Consider the following 19233-nt stretch of genomic DNA (forward strand, 5'->3'; position numbering starts at 1 on the left):
GTGCTAGCAATGAACCATCCAAAAAGGAGTGTTGTAAGTCTCATGCATAGTAACATCAAGAAAGATAAAATACTTAGAACAAGTGTAACCAAGGGGGTATAAGAATTGTATGCCTAAAGCTATGAAACACTGAAAAAGAAATTAAGGCTTGAGTCAGTGTGGAGGGATTCATGTCATCATTTAAGAGATCAACAGGTCTATCTGGGGTGATAAAAAGTTCTTATGAACTGTTCTGATGAATGGTGGCCACATGCAGTTCTACAACATGCAGATCGAATCAGCAATGTTTAACTGTGCACTCAAAATTGCTAAGAAAATTATATTATAGGTATGTGTACATCCTCTATATAGCATATGCATATATACAAAAACAAAATAAAAATAAAAATGTACTCTGTTTTCCATATCCTTCACCAAGCTTCAAAAAAGCATTGATAAAAAGACAGAAAGAGAGTCAGCAGACCTTTTAAAATGGGATGCTGAGCTGGAGCTGGAGAGATGGCTCAGTGGCTAAGAGCACCTGTTGCTCTTGCAAGAGGACCGAGGTTTGATTGCCAGCACACACATGGCAGCACACAACCATCTAGTTCTTGGGGATCTAATGCTTTCTTATGACCTCTGCAGATACCAAGCATGAACACAGTGCACATTCATACATACAAAACACTCATACACATTAAAAGAGAGAGAGAGGAACAGAAAAAACTTAAGAGCCAGAGGGTGGGAAACAGAGCTGTGAAATGCTGTCTTCTGGACAGGACCTGGTTATCAAACTCATTAACTCATAGCAACTCTGAGTACCTGAGTAAGACCTGCATAATATCAGGCCAACCAAATTTCTGACATAAATAGGGGAGAAGCTCTTGAGGACATGCCCCTTACTGAGGAACTATTGACAATTGAGAGCTGCAAGGAAGAGAATCATTCTTTGACAGAGTAGCCAGAGTAGGCTTCTCATGCTCAAATGGATGGTCCCACACCCAAGTATATATGGACATCACTAACTAGACTTAGTAGATTATAGTAATAATAAGAGGGCATGAAGTTGGGAGTGGATTTGATCCTATTTTGTTATATATGGTATTATCAAATAATACACGAAAAGTATTTTAATTACATATCCATCTTCCTGCCCTCTGTGCTGGAATTTTGCCTGGATTGAGTGTGCACAGGTCTTGTGCATGCTGTCACAATCACTGTGAGTTCATATGTGCATGTTCCCTTTTGTGCCTAGAAAACACTGTTATCCACAGCTACGAGCATTTGATGGCTGCTAAGGGAGAGGTCAGTTTATTTAATGATGTGACCCTTAGTGGGCTGACCACGCACCAGAACATGACCCCAGTCACAAGACTAGCTGAAAGACACAAACTGGACTCAATAGGGAAAGATGAAGAAAAGTGGTGGAAGAGGAGGAGGAGGAGGAGGAGGAGGAGGAGGAGGAGGAGGAGGAGAAGGTAGTAGTAGTAGTAGTAGAAGTAATCTCAAAATTGAGTGGGCAGCGATGGGAAGGTTGAGAGGGAGTGAATATGTTCAAAATATACCATATTTCTCAAAGAATTAATGTAAAACTATCCTCAAAACTAAATCAAAATAAGTAAATAAAAATAGGAAGCAAATATTTTAAAATTAAAGAAAAATAAAACAAAGATGTTCACATAACAATTCTTCTGAATGTGTTGCCTCCATAGTAAGTAGAAAACACGGCCGGGCGGTGGTGGTGCACGCCTTTAATCCCAGCACTCGGGAGGCAGAGCCAGGCGGATCTCTGTGAGTTCGAGGCCAGCCTGGGCTACCAAGTGAGTTCCAGGACAGGCGCAAAGCTACACAGAGAAACCCTGTCTCGAAAAACCAAAAAAAAAAAAAAAAAAGAAAAAGAAAAAAGAAAACACAAGTATAGGTGAAATACAGGTTGATGATCAGCCCATGGTTTAATATAAAAATTAATTTTTTTTTCTGATTGCTTTCCTTGTCTTCATGAGGGTCTTTCTAGATGAAAAAAGGCAACTCAGAACCAGGCATAGAGCAGTCAAAGACAGACATAACTGGCCACCGGTGGCTCTGAAGATGAAGAAACCATAAGCTAAGGAATGCAGGCGGCTTCTAGAAGCTGAAAATTCAAGAGAAGGGATTCTAGGGGACTATAGATAGCATTGACCTCTGACCTTCAGAACTTGAACAAAAGTCACTTTGATGCACTAGGCATAGGTCGATTTGTTATAGCAGCAACACAAAACTGATACAGACCTAAAATATCAGTGAGGGCAAGAGGGAACAGAGGGCTTCCTCCTAGCACCCCTTCACTGATTGCCTCTTTGTCTTCCCTGCTTTCTGCAAGGTTTGCTCATGTCCCAGCTCATGCTAGTAGTGCCAGAGGGAAGAACAGGGTCCTTCCTTGGAAATATTGTAATCCTGAGACTTGGCAAGAAATGACAAGGGTTCTAGGAGCTCCTCTACCCATGAAGGCAGACTCACTGACCTGAGAGAAAATAGTGGGCAGCAGGTTCCACAATGCCACAATGACATCACTGCCTAGGCACGGTCTGAATCTTAATACCCTATATAGAGGCAGCAAGATGCCTTCTGTGTTTCCAATACCCCATCAGTGCCATGAAAAGAGTTGTGCAGACCAGGGGTTCTGTGGACATTGGGGTATCATGTACAAGAGTCAGAAACAGAAACTCTAATCATAGCGCTCAAGGCCTTACCCAGCAGAAGGCGAGAATGACAAAATGAGCCAGATACAGAAATAAAGGTCAAACTTGCCTGTTCCTTACACTCACAGAAGCCAAAGTGTCCCCAGGCAAAGCCTAGCATTGGTGGAGATTGTCTGTGATGAAGACACTGCATGTTCTTGTCTCTACCACAACCACACAGGGTGGGCATCTCCACCTCCAAACTGACTACTCCCTGACTGTCAGCTCCTACAGAAGGTCTGTGCCAAAAACCACCCTCACAGGCCAGGGTTCCCCATTCAATTTGGAGCAGGCATATGCTTGTTGAGAAAAAGGTAGATGATTCCAATGCTTAGCTCTTTAAGGGAAGGGCTAGGGAAAGATAAGTGCTGTGTGTGTGTGTGTGTGTGTGTGTGTGTGTGTGTGTGTGTGTGTGTGTGTGTACACGCGTGTGCGTGCGTGCTCACACTCTGTAAGCAAGGTACACTGTACAAACCTCATGGTACACTTGCAAGGTACATTATCATCCCCACTCTACTGGTGATGTATATACAGAGCAGAGAGCATAGAAACTCCCCCAAGCACACACCACTAGTAATGCTGGACTTAGGGCCAGGTCTCAGTGATACCAAGATGTCTACTTCCAGCCACTAACCATTATGTATCTCATGCTCACTAAACTCCAGGGACCATTCTAAAAGTTTCATATATAACATCCATTTTATATGGATGGTAGGCATGCTACACCCATGTAAGAAACAGAAGAACAAAAGGCCTTGGCAACTTTCATGACTTCACATGGAGGAGCCAGGATTCAGCCCCAGGGTATGTCCAACCCACCTCCGAATTCTGCCTCTTTGAGTGTCTAGAGTATGTCTGGATAAACATTACTGCAAAGAAACAGAAGGGAAATAAGTAAAGAATCTAATCACAAATCAAACCATGCAGTTCCCAATTTATAGGAAGGGGGAACCCAGGATTTCAGAAATGAAGGAGCAGGATTTGGGGAACAGACTTCTAGGTAAGACACTCGAGGGAAAAAGGTAGACTTCTTGTTTGGTTCTTGGCAGACAGTAATTGGTTTGATGCCACTGAACCAACCTTGCATACCTGTGATAAACCCACCTGCCTGTGCATAATTTTTTCATTGTTAGATTTGAATGACTAAGGTTTACTGAGGCGTTTTTATATCTATATTCAGGAATGATGTTAGTTAGTCTGTAGTCCTGCTTTCTTCCAAAATTTTGCTTGGTTTAGATCTTCAGGTGATGCAGTCTTTATAAAGTGAGTTAGGATCCCTCTGCTCCTTTCTTCCAGATAGCATGGCAGAGAAGAGAATTGCCTTCCATCATGATAAATGGAGTGCTCACTCCCTAGACGTCCACAGAGAGAGGAGCCTAGGGGGTAGAATCCCTGACTGTGCTCCCCAGTGACTGGATGAGCAGTTCTAGCTCTCTGTTCCCTTGGCATCAAAAGAGGACCATCTCTGTTCCAGGATGGTAGCTTGAGTTATGGGAAGTGACTTCTGCAAAGCATGCTGCAGGGATCTGACAGAACTGAAGAAATGTAAAACTTCCAGTAGATCCCCACCCTCTCCATCCCACCATAGGTGGCATCCCAGTGGGCAGGCACAACCATTGTGCCAACTCCCTCCCACTTGGCTTTGAGCTACCTCCAGGGGCTAGCTGCCAAGCTGGAATGACGTAGGCCACACCGATGTCCCTGGGAGGCCGAGCACTGCCATTAGTCCCCCCAAAGTCCAGCAATTAATTTAGTGAGCTGAGTTTCTTCCACTAGCCAGTCCATTGCCATAGTAACCAACATTCCTTATTCAGGGACCCAGAGAAGGGGGGAGAAAGACAAACACTGGGCAGAAACCAATTTAAGAGAGAAAATGAAATTCAGCACACTACAGGGCAGCCTGGGCAGAGTCTACGCTGCTGAGGGGGTGAGCAGGGTGTCATGGAGCACTACTGCTGTGTTGCTGGGTGATGAGCCGGGTTCTGGGCAGGAATCTGGCTAGGACATAAAGGCATGATGGGGACAGCACAGGCCACTGAAATGTGTCTTTCTTCCTATCGTGACCCAGCTCTAAGTCTCTGGCCCAGACTTGCTGAACTTTGCAAGATGTAGACTCCACTTGTAGGAGAGAGCTGGCAGATGAAGCCTAGGCAGCTTCCAGTCCAATAGGACTGCCAGGAAGCCAGGCGAGAACCTAGGTTTGAAATCGGGCTCTGCAAGGCTTGAAACAGGTCGTCATTCCTCAATACATACACACTGAGGATGGTGTCTGTGTCAGGACAGACACTGTCATTGTCACTGTTGATTTGTCTTGCAGCAGCTCATAAAGTGATATGTCAGGACCCATGTTCAAATTCCAGGCTTCTCCAGGAGTATGCAAAGCAGACCCTTAGCATCTTTGAACAGCTCTCTCATGCATTCAATTGGGGTAAAATACCCATCTCTCAGGCTTGTTATATTTTGTCACATGAGTTGGAAGCTTTGAATACAACTGGGCCATGAAGAGTGTTCAGGGCATTACACTATTATTCTCTAATCCTTAGATGTTTCACCCATAAAATGAGAACAATGTCCCTACTTCAGAGATCTGGGGAACCGATGACTTAAGAAATTGGTATGCTAATTTTCATGAAGTAGAATGTTACCCTTGGAATCCCAATTGGCTATCCACACAGCCTGACCTACTCCATTGACGCTGATTCCACAGGGTAGCAGTGATGGCTCTGCTTCCGTCTCGGATCTAATCATGTTCTAAATGGATGTCAAGCGCTTCACGTACATTGTTTCTGATGGCCCAATGGCACAGAGGGACAAGCAAGGAGATGTTATGTATCCATACAATGGGTGTTCTGCTCAGAGAGGATCCCAAGTCATGGGTACTGAGAGCACAAACTTCAAGTCTGGCTCAGGAGGCCCAGGGCTTTCTGGAGGAGCTGACTCTGAGGTGAGCCTGGGAAGGTATGCTATGAGTAAGCAGGCCAGCAACAGCTACTTCACAACCAACAGCCCACCTCCTGTTGGTGATTGCTCCTGTAGTAAGCAGAATACAAAGATTGGAGGGAGGATGAGAGGATGATACAAGATCAGGCTAGAGCAGAAATGGGATTTGTGGGGAGGAGGCACTCAGGGGTGAAGAAATAGTGTGAGCAAAGAAGCCCAGAGACTTGTGCTATGAAGTACAGCAAGGGTCCAGACGTGGGGCTGCAGGTGTTCACTTGCATGGCAGTGGCATCTCCTAATGAGAATTCAGAAACCGTATCCACAAAGACAAATTGAAGGGACCAATGAGGAGGCTACTACCATACCAGAAAGGAGATGCCAAGAGTGTTGCCCAACACAGCCACTGCCCCAGCTACAGAGTCTGTGGTATCAGATGACGGACCAAACGGAGTAGGGACACACAAAGGGAAGAGCATCCGAAAGGAAGCTATGTTCAGTTTGAGCCTCTGGAAGCCAGTTTGTGAGGGAACAGAATGATGAGTTCAGGCTAGACTCAATGAGGCTACTGGAGAGGTTGGAGTCAGGTCATTAATTTGAGTGTATAGATCAGAAGAGCAAATGGAGCTGGAGATACTCCTGAGAAAGTGAGGAGGGTGAAGAGGGTCCCAGGCTATCCGTTCAGACAGAGATTGAAAAATGAAGACAATCACAGTGCCCCATCTTTGAGGGCATCAACAATGTAAGCAATCAGGCTACAGTATCTAAGTATGTCAGGTTCTCTTCCCCATCCCAATATTTTCCAGTGATCCTCATGATAGAAAATTCTGTGATGTGTGTGCGTGTGTGTGTGCCTGTGTATATCATTTAAATAATTAGTTTTATTTTGTTCTTGTTATTAGATAATATCAGAAAGGTCCAAGGAACTGAACAAATGTCCCTACCTTGGTAACAAAATAATTGTCTGTTAAACAACAAAATTACATGAGGCCCATACTTTCACAGAATATTGCCCAAAATAGCAATGATACTATTATGCATATGGCTCCAGATGATTAGTGACAGAAAGAATCAGGACAATTACAACTTGACAGGAAAATTCATTCAAAGGATTATAATACCACAATCTTTCAAACTGTCTCCAATTAATTTTTAAAGGTGCATTCATGCAGCTGTTTCAATGAGCAATAAAAACCACTCAAAACAAATGAAAAAAATCAGCAAGTAATTAGAGGATATAGTTGGCTTATGTTGGTACACACCCCTAGCCCCAGCAATTGAGAAGCAAAAGATTTTCAAGTTTGAAGCCACTCTGGACTACACTGCAAAGCATGATCTCAAAAACAAACAAAAACAAAACAAAACGTGGCCCCTGAGAGGATACCAGCTCCAGTAGATGATTCTACACCTATGAACACCCAGGCATCAGTAAGTGGACTCCACAGGTTTTTAAAAGAGAGTACATGGTGTTGGGAGGGAAAAGTGATGGGGAGAACAGGAAGAATTGGAGAGGAGGAAAGGGGAGACGCATATGATCAAAACACACTACATGCATGTGTGAAATTATCAAACAATCAAGTTTAAAGGGTGCAAGAATGCATGAAAGAAATAAAAGAAGGAGGGAAGAGGAAAAGAACCAGAGGGAGAGTAAAGAACTGAAACCAAACCAGGAGAGCCGTTTAGCAAGCTCTGGCCAAAAGCACAGTGCAGATAAGGAAATGAAGGAGCAGGCATCGAACGGGCACAGTCTCTTAGCTACATAAGCAGGAGCAAGGTGCTGTCTGGGAACGAGAGGAGAGCCTTGGAAATCCAAGAGGTGAGAGCATGGTACCTTATACTCAGATGACTAGCATCAGTAAAGACAAAGGATACATAGGGCTGAAACATACATATCTTCCCAAGGAGTATGAGTGAGAGACTCCCAACTTTGTTGAGACCCTAAAACCTACAGGTTCCATATTATTATAACTAATCTCCTGAAAACTAAAGACAAAATTCCTGAAGACACCTAGAGAGATGGATAATGTTGTCTGGAGAGAAAAGGCAACATGAGAGAGGGTATCTCCTGTAAAACCAAGGGAAATCATGAAGTGAAAGAAAAGACACATTTTTCAAGTGTTAAAAGGAAAGACTTGCCGGGAAGTGGTGGTGCGCACATGCCTTTAATCCCAGCACTCGGGAGGCAGAGCCAGGCGGATCTCTGTGAGTTCAAGGCCAGCCTGGTCTAGAGAGCAAGATCAAGGACAGGCACCAAAACTACACAGAGAAACCCTGTCTCGAAAAAAAAAAAAAAAAAAAAAAGCAAAAAAAGGGAAGACTTATTGACCAGCAACTTTATATATATTTAAAAAAACTATCCTTCAGGAATGACGGGGGAAGAACTTATTCTCCCCTTAATGGGAATATGATATTTTGCTGCTCACAGAGGGTGAGTCTTGAGTGAACTGCAGAAGCAAGCTACCTGAGCAGAAAGGAAAGTCTATGAAAAAGAGGCTGAGGTTTGGGGAAGACTTGTGATACGGGTGACATGGAGACAAGGCCACTTCTTGAGGGTTTTCAGCCATTTGATGAGCGAGGCAAATGTTATTGGATGGCACACTGCTCAGCATATGCAGAGGCCATCCTGAGGTGAGACTCTAAAGAGAAGAAACGAGCGATGTGAGGCAAGGGGGTCTGCTGTGGATATCGCTCTGTATGCTGTGCATGTGTTGCTCTGATTGGTTAATAAAAAAAAATGCTGATGGGCCAGAAGCCAGGCAGGAAGTATAGGCAGGACAAAGAGAGAAGCGAATTCTGGGAACAGAAAGGCTGAGTGAGGAGTCACCAGCCAGACACAGAGGAAGCAAGATGTGAAGGCAGAACTGGGAAAAGGTACCAAGCCACGTGGCTAAACATAAATAAGAATTAGGGGTTAATTTAAGATGTAAGATCTAGCTAGCAAGAAGCCATACAGTTTTAATTAATACAAGTGTCTGTGTGTTTACTTGGGTCCAAGAGGCTGCAGGACTGGCGGGTGAGAGAGATTTGTCCTGACCATGGGCCAGGTGGGACACAGGAAAACTTCAGCTACAGGGGTCCTACCCCCTAAGTGGTAGACCAGCTAAAGCAGCAGTCAGTGTCAGTTACACATGTCCGTGGCAGTACTCATGGCAATTGCTAAGACTGCAGAGCCAGCCAAGGGACATGGACCTGTAATTCCAGATGCTCTATGAGGGGGGCTGAGGCAGAAGGACCATAAAGTCCAGGGCTAAGGAGTGTACTCAAAGACAGCCTGGACAAATGTGCATTCGAAACTTCCATGGAGAAATCAAAAGGGATTTAATAAAAGTTGTTCAAATAATCTCTAAGAAGGTGTGTGTGTGTGTGTGTGTGTGTGTGTGTGTGTGTGTGAGAGAGAGAGAGAGAGAGAGAGAGAGAGAGAGAGAGAGAGAGAGAGAGAAAGAGAGAGAGATGAATGGGAAAGCAAATGGATGGAAGAAACACAAATGACCCAGTGGAAGACTTGCCCTGTAAACACCTTGTAGGGCAAAGCAAAATGCCCATGAGCCATCCAAAAATCCACTCAGTCCAAAAGATGCCTTCAGTCCCTCAGCTGCCCAGGTGACTTCATTCAGTAGCAGCCTTGTTCACTATGTGGCAAAGCATGACCCCCTGCTTCATTTATCTTCTATTTACAAATATTTAATAACGTAATAAAATGTTTGATAAACCAATTAAATCGTATATATACATACCCTCATATTTATACGAAGTAAAGATTCAAGTATATACAAAAAAATTTTTAAACGAAACAGTGTGAACAGGAGTCACATCTGGGTGCTAGATCTCCCTGTTTTGTTTTTTTATAATTGTTTAGTGTTAGATCAACAGTGTGCAACAGAGAGGAGACTAGAATCCAGGCCTGGGGGAAGGGCTGGAGGAAGGAAATTGTCACAGTATGTTGTGATTGCTCTGTGCCTGGTATTTGCCCTTGTGTTAACTCCCTTCATGAACAGAGTCCCTGAAGAGTCCCTAAGGTCAAGCTGTGTCCCCACAGCCCAGCTCAGGGGCCACAGAATGACCTTCAAGCATCAGAATCCATCTGTTGCTTTGGGGAAACTTCCTTCGAAACTCCAGTCAAAGTTCCTCCCATGAAAGTACCCACTTCCCTGGCTAGCAGGTGGCATGGGAAAGACCTGGGTCATCTGGGACTTTACCATCTCCTTGGAGACTGGAATCCGATGACAAGGCAAATGCACAGGCCTCCACTGTCCCTGTGGGGGGGGGGGATGTGTGTTCCCAATAAGGTGACTGGGTGCAAATGGCCACCTGTCACCACAGAAAGGTAATCATATGTTGAGGTGAGAAAGATATTATCTGTGATTTTGCCACATTGACCCAGCTTTCTCCAAGAGACAAGCACTTCCCCATCCCTCTGTTTCAAATGTAAGCAGAGTCAAGCCGTGTTCTTTCACTTAACAGCTTGAAGCAGACACTTGCCTATCTCCGGAAGCCTCAGACAGTTCCCCCTCCTCTTTGAAGCTCTGCCTCCTCCTCTCCAACTATCCCTGCTTCCTCCAACTCCCAACTCCCTCCCGGCCTGGTCTCTTCCTCTTATTTGACTGAAACCTCAATTTAGATATGGTTTCTGAGAATTACCCAGCCTGACCTCTCCTTCCAAAGTCCAACTTCCAAAACCCATCTAGACACACACTCTGCACAGCCCTCTGGAGCCAACATTGTCATGGCACAGATAGGAAGGCAGCTCCCCGCCCCCCCCCCCCCCCCCCCCCCCCCCCGCCCTCTGCAATCAGTCCCTCCTCATTCTTTCACATTTTCGGCATGGAATTCTGCCCAGTTCATTCATAGATCAGCTCAGATTACAGGGGCTTCAGGACATGGGATATTTCTGCTTAATGTATTTTAAGAGTGTCTGCCCTGGTGAAGCAATGCATATAAATAGTGTTCTAGACTCCATGCTGTCTCAGAGGGCTCCCCTTTATTTGGGAGTAGATGAGAAGGCACATGGCAGGATCACAGAGGGCTGAGCGAGAGCCACAGGTCTGCAAAGGGCCATGCTGACTTTGGCTCAGTCCTGCCCTACATCACTTTATAGCAGTGTTCACGGCAGCTAGTCTCTCTTCCAGCGTCAGTCACCTCAACTCCAAGAGGGGCAGACTGATCTGATTCACCTGCTGCTTGGGGGCAGGGGAAGTGATTGCTAATGCAGAGCCTGACTGCTTGGCAATGGAGGGGGTGGGGCAGCTAAGAGAGAGAAGGGGGGACCTAAGGGCAGGCACTTGATAAGGGCAAACTGTTGAAAGCAGAGAATCCTTTCCAGTCTGCTTCCATACTCAGCTCTCTGCACCATGGCATAACTGTGTTGAGAAGACTTCATCCAAAGTCACAGGCTTCCCCAACACCCTCCATCAGCCAGTGCCCAACTGCCAACTCCATTCTTACTGACGTTCCCACGGACAGGAGCTCACTACCTTGCCAAGCAGTAAGTCCAACTCATCATTCCAGGAGCGTAAAGCAGGGGCTCTGAGACAGGAGCCAGCTGTAGATGGGGCAGCTGAAGGAGGACAGGGAGTCCCTGTCCCCACTCCTGCTCCAACAGCATTCGCTGCGTTCAGGGTACCTCTGGTGTAGGGTTATTGGGGGCTCTGTCTTGGGCATATCGGTGGTCTGTAACTCAAATCTCCACCCTGACTTGGGGTACCCACTGCCTTCCCTCTGAGGGTGAGGTTCTGTATCTCAGTTTACCAGATTATAAACCCCCTGTTTCCTTCACTCTGCACTTGTGAATGGCTTCTCCACCAATCCTAAATTCAAATGCTCTCACGTAGGGCATTTGGAGTTTGTTTGTTTGTTTGTTTGTTTTTATTCTTGTGTTTTGAGGCAAGATTTATCTGTATAACAGTTCTAGCTGTCTTGGAACTCACTTTGTAGACCAGGTTGGCCTTGAACACAGAGATCCACTTAAGTCTGCCTCTGCCTCTGCCTCCCTAGTGCTGTGATCCAAGGCGTGTGCCACCATGGGCCAGCTACATTTGGATTCTCATAGTATTAAGTCTTCTCTGTGCTCTCCTAACATAACTTCTCTTGGTCTGACCCCAGCCCCTTTTTCCTGCTCCATGGCTCTTCACTCCAGCTCATGAGTCTCATTCTCCAGCTCAAAGGCCACTCTGCCTACAACATCAATGCTTTATTCTCCTGATGTCATGACACTAAGAGATGGTGTATGTCCCTTGCCAGGCAGACTCCTACTCAGCCTTCAAACTCCAGCTTCCATGTCAGGGAAACCTCCCCCAGTTTCTCAAGTAAGGAGTATACCACTATCCTTCTCAGGCTCCCACAAGCCTGCTTTTAACACTTCTTAGGTGTATTAAAAGTGGTCCACTGAGAGGTCCATGAGTTTGGTGTCTGGGCTACATATGCAGCCTAATAAAATGGAGCTACTATTACCTACATACACACACACACATACATACATACATACATACATACATGCATGCATGCATATTTTTCCCAGAGAGCAGAGGAAGCATAGGCTAGCATAAGTCTCTCTCTTTGCCTAGTTAACTCAGGAATGCTTCTTTTCTCCAAAGAGATGGCCTCAGTTCCTACCATAATGCTGCAGGCCTGCAGGGGTGAGCACACAGAGGTTAGACCTGCTCTCAAAGGACCAAGAACAGTGGCCTGCAGGGTGAGTGTCTCCCATAGAATGGAGCCACAAATATGTCCAGTGCAAGGGACCAAGAGGAACCTTTCATCAATCACAGGAGGGACTCTCTAGCCAGTTTCCTGTAGAAGTCTGAAGCTTTGGCCAAAGCCAGCCTGCCAAGACTCAAGGGTGTCATATTTGTTTGCTGACCAGATGGTGCTTACCCACCTTCCACATCTGGTCCCTAAGCTCCAGCCCAGAGACCCTATGCAGGGCTCTGGAAAGTGTACAGCTACCTAACAGAAGAACTAAATTCAGACGTAGGCCAGGCTCTTGACCACTGGCACAGCCCAGGCCATAAATCAGGGCCCCAGGCTCAATGGGACACCTCCACATGGCCAGGGTGCCAGAGTGCCTGACAAACAGATAGGATCCTCCCTGAACCTATATACCAGACTCACTCATGCCCATATGCCTTTCTCAATTTCAATATTTCACTGGCTTATGTAACCGCAATATAAATTTAATTGCAGTTCCATAAATCTAAGACCACTGTGAGCCAGGAATCATGAGTAGACTTCAACCTGAGAGACTGGCTGAATCTCTCATGCACCCAGCATCATGCAGGTAGCTCCAAGCAATACAATTCCAAGCTCACTGCCTGGTCTCCAAGATATGCCAAAGGTGATTATAACAGGTGGTTAACAGTGTTGGATCATGGCAAGTAGAGGGACACCTAGAGTTACAGCCAGATGAGTCTTGGGTCCATGTTTCTCCAGCACCCTGGTGGCTTCCCATCTATTTTTCCCTCTACCATTTGCATTGTTGACAAGGTTGGGGAGTTGCAGCGCTGGACCACAATGGACTCCCAGGAAGCATTGGACCAGGCAAACCAAAAGTGATATAAAGACACCTACCCTGAGCCAGACACCATGATATATAAACATGTCTTTTGACATTAGTCAACCGCTGTTCCAAAATTGTTCCAATGTTACATTTTTATTGACATGTGTGCTTGGATATGGGTCAGGTTGTGAAGAACATTCATTAGACTGCCACTTTGGGGTAAATGCATAGAGAAGCCTGAGAAGGGCTGCTGGGCCTACTGTACCTTGTCACAATGCGCTGGCATCACCTTTATGATTTACCTCTATCACGCAATCATTTAAAACAATATTCCCAACAGCTACATTTCCTTCTTAGGTGAATTACATACACTGACCTCTATATAATTTACATAATTACACAGATTTACCTTCTATTCGTTGGTATGAAATAGACAGATTGATGTGGGATGATAAGGGTCATGATGTTATGCTAAGGCACAGGTTTGAATCCCGGTTCTTACATTTACTAGTGGAGGGATGGGATGTTCCTGAGCCTCAGGAGGGCAGTCTGCAGAGGACAGAAGTACAGCTGATGATACCTAACCTCTGCCCAGGACCAAGTGGAACTCTCTCAGATGGGATCGGAAAAATACAGCTTCTGTTTACACAGAACTCAAAAGTGTATCGTGGGAAGTGGATTCCATTTGTTCTAAGCACACCCAAAACTATGGACTGAAGAGTGGCAGATGTGACAGGGAGACAGCTTTCATTCAGATGAAGGGAGAAACTGACCGGAAGTCCAAGATCACACTGCGGGTTACCTTAGAAGCGGGTAGTGGTACCTCTGATGCCGCAAAAGTGCCGGACCCTGTGAACAATGCAGTGGACCCAGGCCTCAGTAAAGGCCCTGCCCAGGGTACTGAGTGAACGCACGAGGCTCTCAGTGCAAAGGGCCTACTGCAGGGGAATTTGTTGTCAGAACCCTCTGGGGTCAGCCTGGATTCTTCCAGCGATGTTTGTGTTTCTGTTTTTACTTGATTTCTCTTGGCTGTATCTCACTGCGGTAGGGGCATGTAACCCAAGAGCTGCTCTCCGGCCAGAACGGTGACTGTAAACACGGTTATTGTCAGATTCAGGCACAGCGCCGGGCAACACAGCTGCTGAGTTTGAGCACTGTAACCGATCCACACCGGCCTAACTGAAGCGTTAGTTAGACCCATCTTTCAAACAAAATCTCATCTGCCTTGGTGCTGTGGTTTGTTTGCTTTGTTCTTGCCTTTCTGGTGCTGACAGAAGACTACGCCCCTGCAATTTGCCTCCTGGGCAGACCAGGCCAGCTACAAATGCCCAGCATCCGCTAGTATACTGTCCCAGAAACAGTTTGTCTCTAGAGATGACTCCAACCAAAAGATGGGGTAAATTCTGAATACTTTCACTATTTTATCACTAACCAATTTTTTTTAAATGTATTTAAAGATACTCTCTCTCTCCTGTATACCAAATCATAGCCATGATGAGATAGAAATAGTCATCCCAGGACAAGTGAAAGTGAAGGCAGGTGTATGTGGATGAGAGGAAGGCATTAGGAAGATCGGGTGCAGTTTGTCACAGGCCTCTGCATGCTTCTGGCAGTGTGTCTTCAGGACCACAGCAAGCAGACACTGTCACCCTCTCTCACACATTCCCTGGGTGTCTGCCAAACTGTCCTTTGTGCGTGCTGACGGCACTCCAGTTTTTAGCCTGTCCTGAATCCTCAGTCCAAATTCTCAGTCCTGAGAACTAACCTCTGACCCAGAAATCCTATTCCTTGCGAACCGTCTGAGGCACATTCTTGCCCATATCCGTGCACCAGAGACGCTCAAGGCCACTGTAAAAAGGCAGTTAGCCAGGGAGGCTCGTCCATTTGAGGGGTGCTCAGAGGCAACCTGAAATGTGAGGATCAAAGAAGAAGTGACAGATTTCACTAAGTTATAAAGCTAAGAGGTGGTCATATCAGAACATTCATTCATTCAGTTATTCATTATACAGTCATCCACACATTCATTAACCCAGTCAGCCTTGTGATGAAGCCCAGACAGGTACAAAGTAAGGTATTTCAGCCTGACCACCTGCTTTACTTGCTAATAGTTCTGCCTCACACACACACACACACACACACACACACACATATATATATATCTGTGTTCTGTCTGTCTGTCTCTCTCTCCCCCCCGTGTGTGTGTGTGTGTGTGTGTGTGTGTGTGTGTGTGTGTGTGTGTGTCTATCTGTCTCTGTCTCTCTCTGTCTCACATACACACACACACACACACAGAGAGAGAGAGAGAGAGAGAGAGAGAGAGAGAGAGAGTCTCTGTCCTAGTGCCTTCTGAGACCTGTATTAGAGATTCAGTGCTGTCTTTACAGGCCAAGCAAGTATGTCACCACCACTCTTCAGATCTCCATTTTCTCATCTGTAAAATGGGCATAATGCACCCACCACATCTCACCAGGTTTTGTAGCTATTTTTGTCAAGCAGCTTGGCACATTGTCAATTTTTGAATAGAGACTGGTTAAAACAATCCTCAGGCACCTTTCCTACTCTAAAATATCCACAATAGTCCTTTCTCATCTTCTGGTTCTGTTAGAGAGCAACAATAATGTGTTGAGAAGTTTCCCCAGCATGGGGAGAAGAGCTTCTTTTGATATGAAAATGGCCTTTTTCTCCCTCTGTATTTGCTCTGCCACTGTAAGCTAAACTCATTCCCCTCTCTGACATTTATTTATAAACTCATAGAAGAACACAGGCCATTCCCAGTCAATGCCACCACAATCACACACCAGTGTTAGCCTCCCTCCAAACCAGCTGAAGAAAGGGAGGAGGAAATTCAGGACTGGAAGGGATGTGCTTCCAAATGGCTGGATGTCAAGCTAGCAAGAATCCTTAAAGGCTCATCTGACCCCAGCACTCAGATTTAGAGTGACCTTTCAAATGCCCTGGGAAATGGCTGCCCAGCCTTTGTCTTAATACTCCCCCATCGTGGGAGACTAGCCACCTAGTGAAGAGTTAGCTGGATGGCTTTTTCAATTGACCTGGTATTCAGAGTTCAAGGTCCCTTCCCCACTAGTCCTAATCCACCCATCAGAGACAAAAGGGCAGATCGGTGTCTATTCCTCCAGACATCCCAGGGTACAGAGGCCACCTGCCTTTTCCTCTCCATACCAAAAGATCTTTCCAGGTATTATTAATATTTTCATGCAAGTAAGGCTTCTGTCCCAAAGGTATTTCTTGAATGCGTGTCCCCTTATATGTGACGCTCTTTACAGTAGACTCCTACGGAGGGAGGTGAGCTGGTCATCAGGTCAAGGCAGGCACACTTCAGGGACATCCCAAAGCTCCAGGTGACCAGGGAGCCCATGCATGTCTGAAGCTGTCATCACTTCTCTGCCAGCCATTGAAGATCTTGCAGGGATTCAGAGAAATAAGGACCCCCGAGGGTTCGATCTGTGCGTGAGATCTGGACATGTGACACTAGTGAGCAATGAAAACAGCTGTGGGAGAGTTGCTGAAGTCTCTGTGAGTGGCTGGCAAGCCACTCACTACCATTTTACAGGTGTAAGAACATCAGAGAACGCGCTGAAACTCTGAACAAACCCCAGGGAAAACAAGATACAAATTCACTTCTACTGCAAATATGTCCAAGGGCCCATGACCAGAGTCCTGCCCTGGAAAGGAGCCCCTTACCCCTTTCAACCTCTTTCCCACCAACATAAGGGTGATGATCCTCTGTGGTCTCTCAGCAGCAGTGTCGAGGGGAGCCAGCACAGGGAGGGGAGCCACCCACAGCTCCCAAGTTTATGAGGCAGAAACAAGCTAAGATATCAAATGCCTGGCACGTGGCAGCCACCTCCCTTGTAAAGGAGTCAATCCCTCCTACCTTGACAAATGGGAAAATGGAAGCCCTCTGGGTGCAGCCCTTAGCTGAGAGCAGCCACTCTAAGGAAACGGTATAAGGCAGAGCTGGGTCCACACACAGCAGAGCACAAAGCCCCATGAGCCCCACGAAGAACTTCCTAGGGTAAGCAGGACTAATCCAAAAGGGACCTCTGGCTTTCTTAGCCTTTTCCCAGACACACATCAATGAGAGACAGGTGAGGAGCTAGAGAGTCCCACGTCCACAAAGAAGTGCCAATACAGCCACAGAGGGGCTGAGGGATGACAAGGGAAGGTCACACTGATGTTCAGAGTAACGGGACATCCCAAATGCCACCGAGGCATGAATGCCTATCATCGCCGAGCCCGTCCACACACAAACCAATTCAAGTCAAGTTTCATTGACTGTCTGCTAATCGAACATGATATTCAGAAGCAGACAAACTAAGGCACCTCTCTGGTCTAGAGGAGGGACAATGGCATGCTCAAAAAGGAAAGAGATCTACATTTAGACCAAGAAGGCAAAGCCCCTTGCCTGTCGATGGATGGCAAATCAAAGGGAGGCTATTCTTCCTGCCTCCCCCCACGGTCCCTTTCACCCCACCAGAGGCCAGTACATCCCAACAGCTCTAAGAACAACTCCAATGGGCTCTGGTGACAGACACGTGGCCACTGTGCTCTCTGTCTTCGTGGGCAGTTCCTGAGAATCAATCAGGCACATTCTAGGGATTTCATTTCCCTCTGAGGTTGAGGCAAAGTTTGTCTCCTTTATACTGTAGGTCCCCCAAAGGTCTTCAACAGGGATGCCAGGAGCACTGTACCTAGCTCTCATGTCCCCTCATCCCTCACTGAAGCCTATGACCCCCAACACAGGCAGGTGAGAAAACTGGGCCTTACCTGCCAGGGAGATGTTCAAGGGGTCCGGCCTGGGCTTGTGTCCTAGGATCAGAGCTACTGGAAGCTGTGCTCAGGGAAGATGCCAGGCTCAGGCAGCTCGGTCCTGGGACTCCCCTGTAGCATACAGCCACCCTGCCTGCACTGGAGAAAAAGACCTAACAACACCCTCAGTCTCCAGGCAAAATGTGGGAGTCTTCTCCTAGGCCATGGGTCCAAAAACAGAACTAGCTTTCAAGGCAGGAGTTGGAGTGCAAGGCTGAAACTTACAGAGCAGAATGGCAAGTGTGTGAGAGAGGGCAAAGCAGAAAACGGGCCAAGCAGGTCCTCGGGGAGAAGCCACAGCCCTCTCCAGCCTGCGATGCCCAGGAACAAAGCTGCCCCGGGCCTCCCCAGGGGCTCACTGGCCGGGCGGCTCTGGGATTCCCCGGCTAAAAGCTCCCAGCGCGAGGTGGAGCCAGGAGTGGGCGGGGTCGCGAACACGGGCCGGGGCGTGGCTAGAGGGGGTGGGCTCAGCCTTAGTCCCCCTGGGAGTCCAGAGGGCGGGGCCTGGGCTGGTGGCGATCTCAGACCCTAGAGCAGAGGCTTAGGAGACTGTAGGGGCCACGCTGGGGAGGGAGAGGAGGCCGGCGGCTGTGCAGATAAAGGTCTTGAGGTTCCAGAATCAGAGCGGCCTTAAGAAGCCCAGGAAAGCATGGACAACTGTCCAGTTAAGGACTTCACTGGATATTTTGGTCCCTTTACAGAGAACTCTGAAATAACCCACCGAGTTTAGAGGCAGCTGCTTGGGACCGGTTTGGAAAGTTTAGAGGACAGGGAGATGGGTCGGGGAAGGGTGTGTGTGCCTGGCACCCTTTGTCTAGCCCTCACACTCTGCTGGAACAGGAACACACGAACACACATATCAGTGCTAGGGACTCTTCCCATGGGTACCCCTATTTAGGAAGCCCTCATTCCAACCTTGGGATAAGCAAGGGCTATGATTCTGTTGCCCATCTCTGATGAGGACTGTGGAGGCTGAGAAAGAGCCTTGGTCACCCACCAGCCTGGTGTCCCCATCAAGGCAGGGAGGGAGCCCAGGTAGAGCTGAGGTCGCCACGGGAAGAAAGAGCAGGAACAGGTGCTGGCCCAGAAGCCCTTAGACTTTTTCTTTCTGAGCACTGTTCCTAAAAATGGGCCAGGCAGGGTATTTTGAAATGGACACGATGAGAACATTGCTTAACTGGCAAAGCCTCTCCCACCCCAACCCCACTCTCACCCCTGCCCCCCCCCCCCCATACTCAGTCTCCTAAGCTACAGAGTACCTTTTTTTGGCTGTCTGGG

The 19233-nt window shown here is 47.0% G+C and overlaps 1 protein-coding gene across 3 annotated transcripts in view; it reads right to left on the reverse strand.

Annotated features, from left to right (window-relative positions):
• The window catches only part of Col22a1 (collagen type XXII alpha 1 chain), a 255332-nt gene extending 236971 nt beyond the window's left edge, over positions 1 to 18361 (reverse strand). For 2 of the 3 annotated variants that reach the window (XR_008220523.1, XM_052747949.1), the window contains exon 1: positions 17914 to 18361. The gene's annotated coding sequence lies outside the window, so the exon portion shown is untranslated. The remainder of the gene's footprint in view (positions 1 to 17913) is intronic. The other variant, XM_052747950.1, reaches the window with a different exon arrangement.
• Positions 18362 to 19233: the final 872 nt, after the last annotated feature.

The sequence above is a fragment of the Peromyscus californicus genome, unplaced genomic scaffold, assembly GCF_007827085.1.
Source record: "Peromyscus californicus insignis strain IS unplaced genomic scaffold, ASM782708v3 Scaffold_20__1_contigs__length_68692818, whole genome shotgun sequence".
NCBI classification, from domain to species: Eukaryota; Metazoa; Chordata; class Mammalia; order Rodentia; family Cricetidae; genus Peromyscus; species Peromyscus californicus.